The sequence below is a fragment of the Oryx dammah genome, unplaced genomic scaffold (assembly GCF_014754425.2).
Source record: "Oryx dammah isolate SB20612 unplaced genomic scaffold, SCBI_Odam_1.1 HiC_scaffold_1, whole genome shotgun sequence".
NCBI lineage: Eukaryota > Metazoa > Chordata > Mammalia > Artiodactyla > Bovidae > Oryx > Oryx dammah.
Genome location: NW_024070185.1, coordinates 50,364,003 through 50,371,333, shown reverse-complemented (window position 1 = coordinate 50,371,333; position 7,331 = coordinate 50,364,003).

Sequence of the window (7,331 nt, the reverse complement as noted above, 5' to 3'; positions counted from 1 at the left end):
AAATACCCCCTGTTAACTAGCACAGTGTCTAGCACATAGTGAACATAATAAATGCTGAGTACTTCTTATAAATTAGTACTATATCAGGAATGAGTTCACATGCAAGCAGTGTGTTAACTTGACTAGTAGTAACTTACTGAGGTAATCCTTTTTACATTAACAAACGTTTAAGACATGTAGTCTAGGGTCTTTACATAGAGTTGTCAGATTTAAGGGGAAAAAAAAAACCAAAATCAGAGGGCACATGGTTAAATTTGAATTTCAGATAAACTCTAAACAATTTTCAAGTCCTAACTATTACATATTTAAGACTTGTTCTTCAGAAATTCAACAAGTTGAAAGTGTCATAGAAAAGCCACAGTCTTTCATCCTTGGCCTCTATCACAGGAAGGCCCCACAGAAGCTCCCAGCACAGTGTCAACTATCAAGGAAGGAACTGGGTACAGGAGGCAGACAGCCATAGGGCTCCCCAAATTACCCAGCGGTGACCCCAGCAGCCATGATTCCCAAGGCCACTCTCACTGCAAAAGAAGCTGGGAAGAAGTTGTTAGGATAGATTCAAACCACTTATGAATCACTGCCCGGGGGATGTTGCCAAGTTGAGGAAAGGTGGGGGGTGCGGAACACTTTTACTAAAGAAGGAGGAGGAAACAGGTAAGCAACTGCAAGTATTTTGCAAGTATTACCACATTTTTTTTTCTGCTTATCCTCCCTGGCTATAATTTTCTCGAGCTTAGATGGATATAATTTGTTTTATCCAAACGGTTAAAAAAAATTTTTTTTAATATTTATTTGACTGAGCCAGGTCGTAGTTCCAGCATGTGGGATCTTCAGTTGTCATTGCAGCACACAGGGTCTTTAGTTGCAGCATGTGGGATCTAGTTCCCAGACCAGGGCTCAAAACCTGGGCCCCCTGTATCATGCCCCTGGGCCACCAGGGAAGTCCCAAAATTTTTCTTTTTTTTTTAGTATCGAAGTCTAGATATGACTTTTCAAACCTTGTTTCCCAAAATTTCTGAAATACTCTTCCCCACAGAGAATATTGTCGCTGTTGATTGATAAGCATCACACTTGACTTTTCCCATTTCAGCATGTGAAAATAGATCAGAGAGAGACTGTTTATCTTGGTGTGTGTGGGGGGCGGGGTGGGGTGCGACACTAAGACATTAAAAATGGAAACATTCAAATCATGTTGGGAAGAACGAAATGTTTTTGTTTACTTCTCTCAATGAAAAGCAAATTGGGAATTTGAAATGAAGAATACTAGCATTTCATTTCCACTATGTGCTTTCACATTTAGTTACTCATCAAAGCAGTTAATGAGGTATTGGATTGGCCAAAAAGCTCCCCCAGGTTTTTCCATCAGATCTTATGGAAAAAAATCTGAACAAACTTTTTGGCCAAGCCAATATCTGTTTAGAAAGGCTAAAAGGAGCAAATCTGCTGAAGACATCACTTTTCTATGCATAAATAACCTCAATCCCTTTAGGTTGAATTTGCTGTAGGAAGGTTTTGTTGTGCTAAATGTTAAGCCCAGAGAAAGGAGTTTAGAAGAGGGCCTGACTGTTATACTACAGGGTGACATTGAAGCCCAACAAGTTATCTTTTAAGGATACACTTGTGGTGGTACATAGAATCTTAAAATGTTGGAGTAGTCTCAGCTGGTCTGATGCTCTGTATATGAATGTAGAAATTAGAACCAGAGCTGGTGACCTGCCCAACCCCATGCAGCTAGTTACTAGCAGGACCAGGGCCAGGCCGTAATTCCTACAGCATACAAACATGCACACGCACACACACACACACACACATTTTCCATTTCAAAGCAAAAAATGGGAGAAAACTCTCTTGCTAGAGTACATCTCTCCATCTTTGCTTTGAAAGGAGCAAATTTAGGAGCTTGGAAAGGCAAAGGCTGTGTCAGGGGAAAGGGAAATTTTCTGTTCTGGGCAGTTGGAGCCTTGTCAAGGAGGCAGGCCAACTCATGAGGTTATCTGAGGGGCAAGGTGCCGTGGAGAGCTTATGCGAGCTCCATGGTGCTGTCTGCTGTGCTGACCTTCAGTTTGTGGCTTGAGCTGTTTCTTCAACAACTGAAGCCGTGGTAGAGACCTAGGAAAAAGCACAGATATCGGAAAGGCAGAATAGGCATTACACTCCACATCTGTGCACCCATAGAAGCAGATGAAAATTGCAATAGCAGCTTTGGGGCCCTCATCAAGGTAGCATGACCTGTACATAAGAGCACATCAAAAACAGAATTTCTTACCAAAGTGAGCATAGTTGATGCATTCATGCCCACATATCAAGAAACACAACATCAATGTGAAAGCAGAGGTTAAAATCATATGCTCCCTGGTAGCTTCCAGATCTTAGAGAAGTTAGGTTGTCTTCTTCAAAATTAAAAAATGAGACTAGGGCTTCCTTGGTGGTCCAGTGATTAAGACTGCACGCTTCTACTGCAAGGGGTGCTGAGTTTGATCCCTGGTTGGGGAACTAAGATCTCACATGAGGGACAGTACAGCCAGGTAAGTAAATAAATAAAATAAAGATTGAGATTTAAACTCATACAAATAAATCCTTATTGACTTTTCTTCGTGCCTGAACAGCAAGTTTCTAGAACTTACTGTTGTAACAATGGTTCTTAAACCTTAGCGTGTACCAGAATTCTTTGGAGGGCTTATGAAAACCCCGGATTGCTGGTCCCCAGAGTTTCTGGTTCCATTGGTTGGGGGTAGGGTACTAGAATCTACATTTCTAACAAGTTCCCACATGATGTTGATATTGCCAACCCAGGGATCATGCGGAGTTACTGCTCTATACCTGACAAATAGCAGCAGGCAGGCCCAGGAGGACCCACACTGGCTGTTATTCAGACAGCATCAACCTGAAATTATCACTACTGTCAGCCCTTAAAAGTCTTACAGAATAACTCTTGTGTCAGTTACTGATTTTACTCACTCTTATCTCCAGATTATCCCTTTTTGCTGCTTCTGTGAAAATGAATCTGGGCCCTCTAAATAATTTTCTCTTGTCAAGTGGAACAATGTTAAGCTTTGTCAATAGGGGGCGCTGGAGAGCCGTTGCAGGAGAAAGATTTTGCTTTTAGCTTCCGCTGAATTGGGCTCCCCTACAATGGCAACCCACTCCAGTACTCTTGCCTGGAAACTCTCCTGGACCGAGGAGCCTGGTAGGCTGCAGTCCATGGGGTCGCTAAGAGTCGGACATGACTAATCGACTTCCCTTACACTTTTCACTTTCATGCATTGGAGAAGGAAATGGCAACCCACTCCAGTGTTCTTGCCTGGAGAATCCCAGGGATGGGGGAGCCTGGTGGGCTGCCATCTATTTGGTTGCACAGAGTCGGACACGACTGAAGCGACTTAGCAGCAGCAGAAGGGGTTCAGGGTGGGACATGCCTAAAGTGACTTAGCAGCAGTGGTTCAGACGGTTAAGTATCCGCCCGCGATGCAGGCGACGTTGGTTTGATCCCTGGGTTGGGAAAATAGTCTGGAGGGGCATCCCCCCGGGATCCCCCCGCCCCTGCCTCCTGGTGGGGCTGCGTATGGTAAAGTCTCCCCGCTGTGGGTGTTCCTTGCCTCTATCTTCTTTAAAATTCTCTTTACTCCTTAGCAGCCTTCCTTGTGTTTTGTTTACAAAATGTTATCCCTTGCTGATCTTTTATTTATAAAATATTATCATTCATTGTTTAAGTAATTATTGTTTATATGTGTTATATATTTATCTTACACATTTTTATTTTACATACTTTAAATATATGCTTTATATAAATATATTTAAATATATGTTATATACTTATTTACAGCCATTTTGGTACATTTTCTATTTATTCTTTATTAAATTTCTGTAAATATAATTATTTTAAAAAATAATTATATTGCTTTTTATAAGAATTTATAAAGTTCTTTATATCAAACTTTTCTTGTTCATATTAGTCTGGTTTTTCTTTCCTTATTGGACCCAGTGGATAGATACAACCAGTGGATATATTAATACTATTCAACTGATTTATACAAGATGAATCTGGGCAACTGTGGGTCTGCTTTTTTTCCTTTTTTTTTGCCTTTGTAATGTAAAGCATAGGGAATATCGTCAGTAATATAATAAATTCGTATGGTGACAGTAACTAGGTTTATTAGGGTTATCATTTTTGCAATGTATATAAATATTGAATCACTATGTCATACACCTAAATCTAATACAGTATTGTGTGTCAATTATACTTCAATTTGTAAAAGTCAAAACCCCCCAGAGAAGTAAAAAGGGCCATAGCCTGCAATCTTATGATCTGTACCTTACCATCCTTTCTGTAACAGACTTTAAATGGATTCCCTAAGGATATCTTGGATATTCTCAATGTGACAGTAAAGTTTTTCATGCAGGAGGAGAGGCTCAGTTTTTTGAATCAGGCTTTCAGGAAAATTTTTTAAATAAAACTTGTCTTTTTTAACAGATCTATCATCTGTAAGTTCGAAGGTTGTATTGGAGGACTTTCTTAAAAGTTCAGTGACCATGATGAAACAATCTAAACAGGGAAAAAATATTCAACAGTGACGATGCTTATGTAAAAGTATGGTATTTATTTTACTGTATGGATGTTTGGGCTTCTATCTAGTGGTCTATAAATTTGTAGAAATAAGTAACCTTCACTAAGTACCTACCATGTTTTAGGGATGTCAATTATCGTTAAGAAAATTTTCCAAAACTGAGAAATAGGCCAAAGGGCTCCTGCATACCCTTTCATAGTTGTCTCAGCATTTTCTAGCCAACCCACCCAGCAACCAAGGGTTAGCTAGTTTCCAGGAGTGTGTATCTTTGTTTGACTTGCTATTTTCTCTTGATTAGGATATTTTATTGATAAACTTCAGAAGAGTAGATGTTAACTTGTAGAAATTCATAGACAATATTTCTCAACCTCAGCACCTTTGGCACTGGGGACCGGATATTTCTTTTCTGTTGGGGGCTGTCCTGTGCATTGAAGGATGCTAAGACCATCCCTGCTCGCTCCCCACTGGGTGCCAGTAGCGCGCGCACACACACACACACACAGCTATAACAACCAAAAATGTCTTCGCATGCGTGCATGCTCAGTTGCTTGGTCGTGTCCAACTCTTTGCGACCCCATGGACTATATAGCCCACCAGGCTTCTTTCAGACATTGCCAAACATCCCCTAGAAGGAGAAATTACCCCAAATTGAGAACAATGCTGATTGTGAAGAAAATTTAATTTGGTAACTAGTGATGTGAATTATGTATCTGATAAAGAAAACAACCCCAGATGTTATAGTTTTATTGCTATGTACATTAACCAGTTTTGTAACTAAATTAGCCATCTTATTCAACCTTTTTCTTTTAGCCACCACAAATACTTTGCTGTCTCCGATGTTCTTTAAACCATTTTGTCTATTCTCTGTCAGTCATATGTGACGTGAATCTTCTACACATGCTCACTTTATATTTGTATGAGAGTCATGTTTTTAACTTTTGGAAAGTATATCTTGACAGTTTACCTTACATATATTACTTTATTTAATCTTCATAGCAACTATGTAAATCTGAGGCTTTGAAAGATAGCATAACTACCCAGTCACCGTGTTAACATTTTTAAGAACCAGATTTGGAGCCCAAGACTTCATGACCCTGAATGGTGAACCACTGTGCCACTGTGTATTACAGGGCTAGTCCTGAAACTCTGTGACCCAGCTTGCTATTGTCGCTGCACTTAGCTTGCAGCTAGACCTCCACAGCTCTTGGCCACCTAATCTATACACTATGAAAGGGCTCCACATGATGACAGACAGTAACCATATATGAAAAACACATGTGATAATAAAAGTAGCCATCACTTGTAGAGTGCTTACCATCATTCTAAACTTCCTGCATATATTATCTCATTTAAACCCAGTGGAAAATTCTGTTGTTTTCCAGATGAAGAAACTGAGGCACAAGGAGGTAAACTAACTTGCTGAAGGCCATACAAGTTGTGGCAGAGCTAAATCCAAATTTGGTTTGCAATTTCATGCTGTTAACCACTACACTCTACCATAATTACAGGAATGCTTGACTGTGCAATTGGTGGGACTGGAATGAGGGGCTCAAAGAGTAAGACTTCACTGAAGATATCACTCTAATGGCAGAGAGTGAAGAGAAACTAAAGAGCCTCTTGATGAAGGTTAGAGAGGAGAGTGAAAAAGGTGGCTTAAAACTCAACAAGCAGAAAACTAAGATCATGGCATGTTGTCCCATCACTTCATGGCAAATAGAAGGGGGGAAAGTAGAAACAGTTACAGACTTTATTTTCTTGGGCTCCAAAATCACTGCAGATAGTGACTGCAGCCATGAAATTAAAAGATGCTTGTTCCTTGGAAGGAGAGCTATGACAAACCTAAGAGAGCTATAGAGGTATATGTCTATACCTTTAGACAGAGTATATAAAAAGCAGAGACATCACTTTGCTGACGAAGGTCCATATAATCAAAGCTATGGTTTTTTCCAGTAGTCATGTATGGACGTGAGAGTTAGACCATAAAGATGGCTGAGCACCTATGAATTGATGCTTTTAAACTGTGGTCCTGGAGAAGACTCTTGAAAGTCCCTTGAACTGCAAGATCAAACCAGTCAATCCTAAAGGAAATCAATCCTGAATATTCACTGGAGGGTCTGATGCTGAAGCTCCAGTACTTTGCCCACCTGATACGAAGAACTGACTCATTTGAAAAGACCATGATGCTGGGAAAGATTGAAGGCAGGAGGAGAAGGGGATGACAAAGAATGAGAGGGTTAGATAGCATCACCAACTCAATGGACATGAATTCAACCAAATTCCAGAAGATAGTGAAGGAGAGAGGAGCCTGGTTTGCTGCAGTCCATGGGGTCACAAAGAGTCAGACATGACTGACTGAACAACAACAGTGACTGGCTGAGTGTCCTGTAAACCAGGATATGTAGGTTATGTAAGAGGAGAGAACCTCCAGATTTCTATTTTGATGTGGTCCTTACTGAAGCAAAGGTTGTACAGAGCTTACAAAAGGAGCTGTTATCACTTTGACAGTACTGAATGGACGGCATTTTGCTTAGCTATACAGCTGCTAAAAATAACAGATTTATTTGATGAGAGACTTGATATCTATTTTTGATAATCTTAGGTATTTTATTATATATTGCTTTTAATAAGCCATAAACAACATGGAAATGTAATTGCATACTTGTATGGTATAAGAGGAGTTAGAGGTTTGAGGCCATTAGTAATAGAGATGATGTTTACCTCTTGAAAATTATTTATTTAACTCAAACACATATAGGCACACAAAGT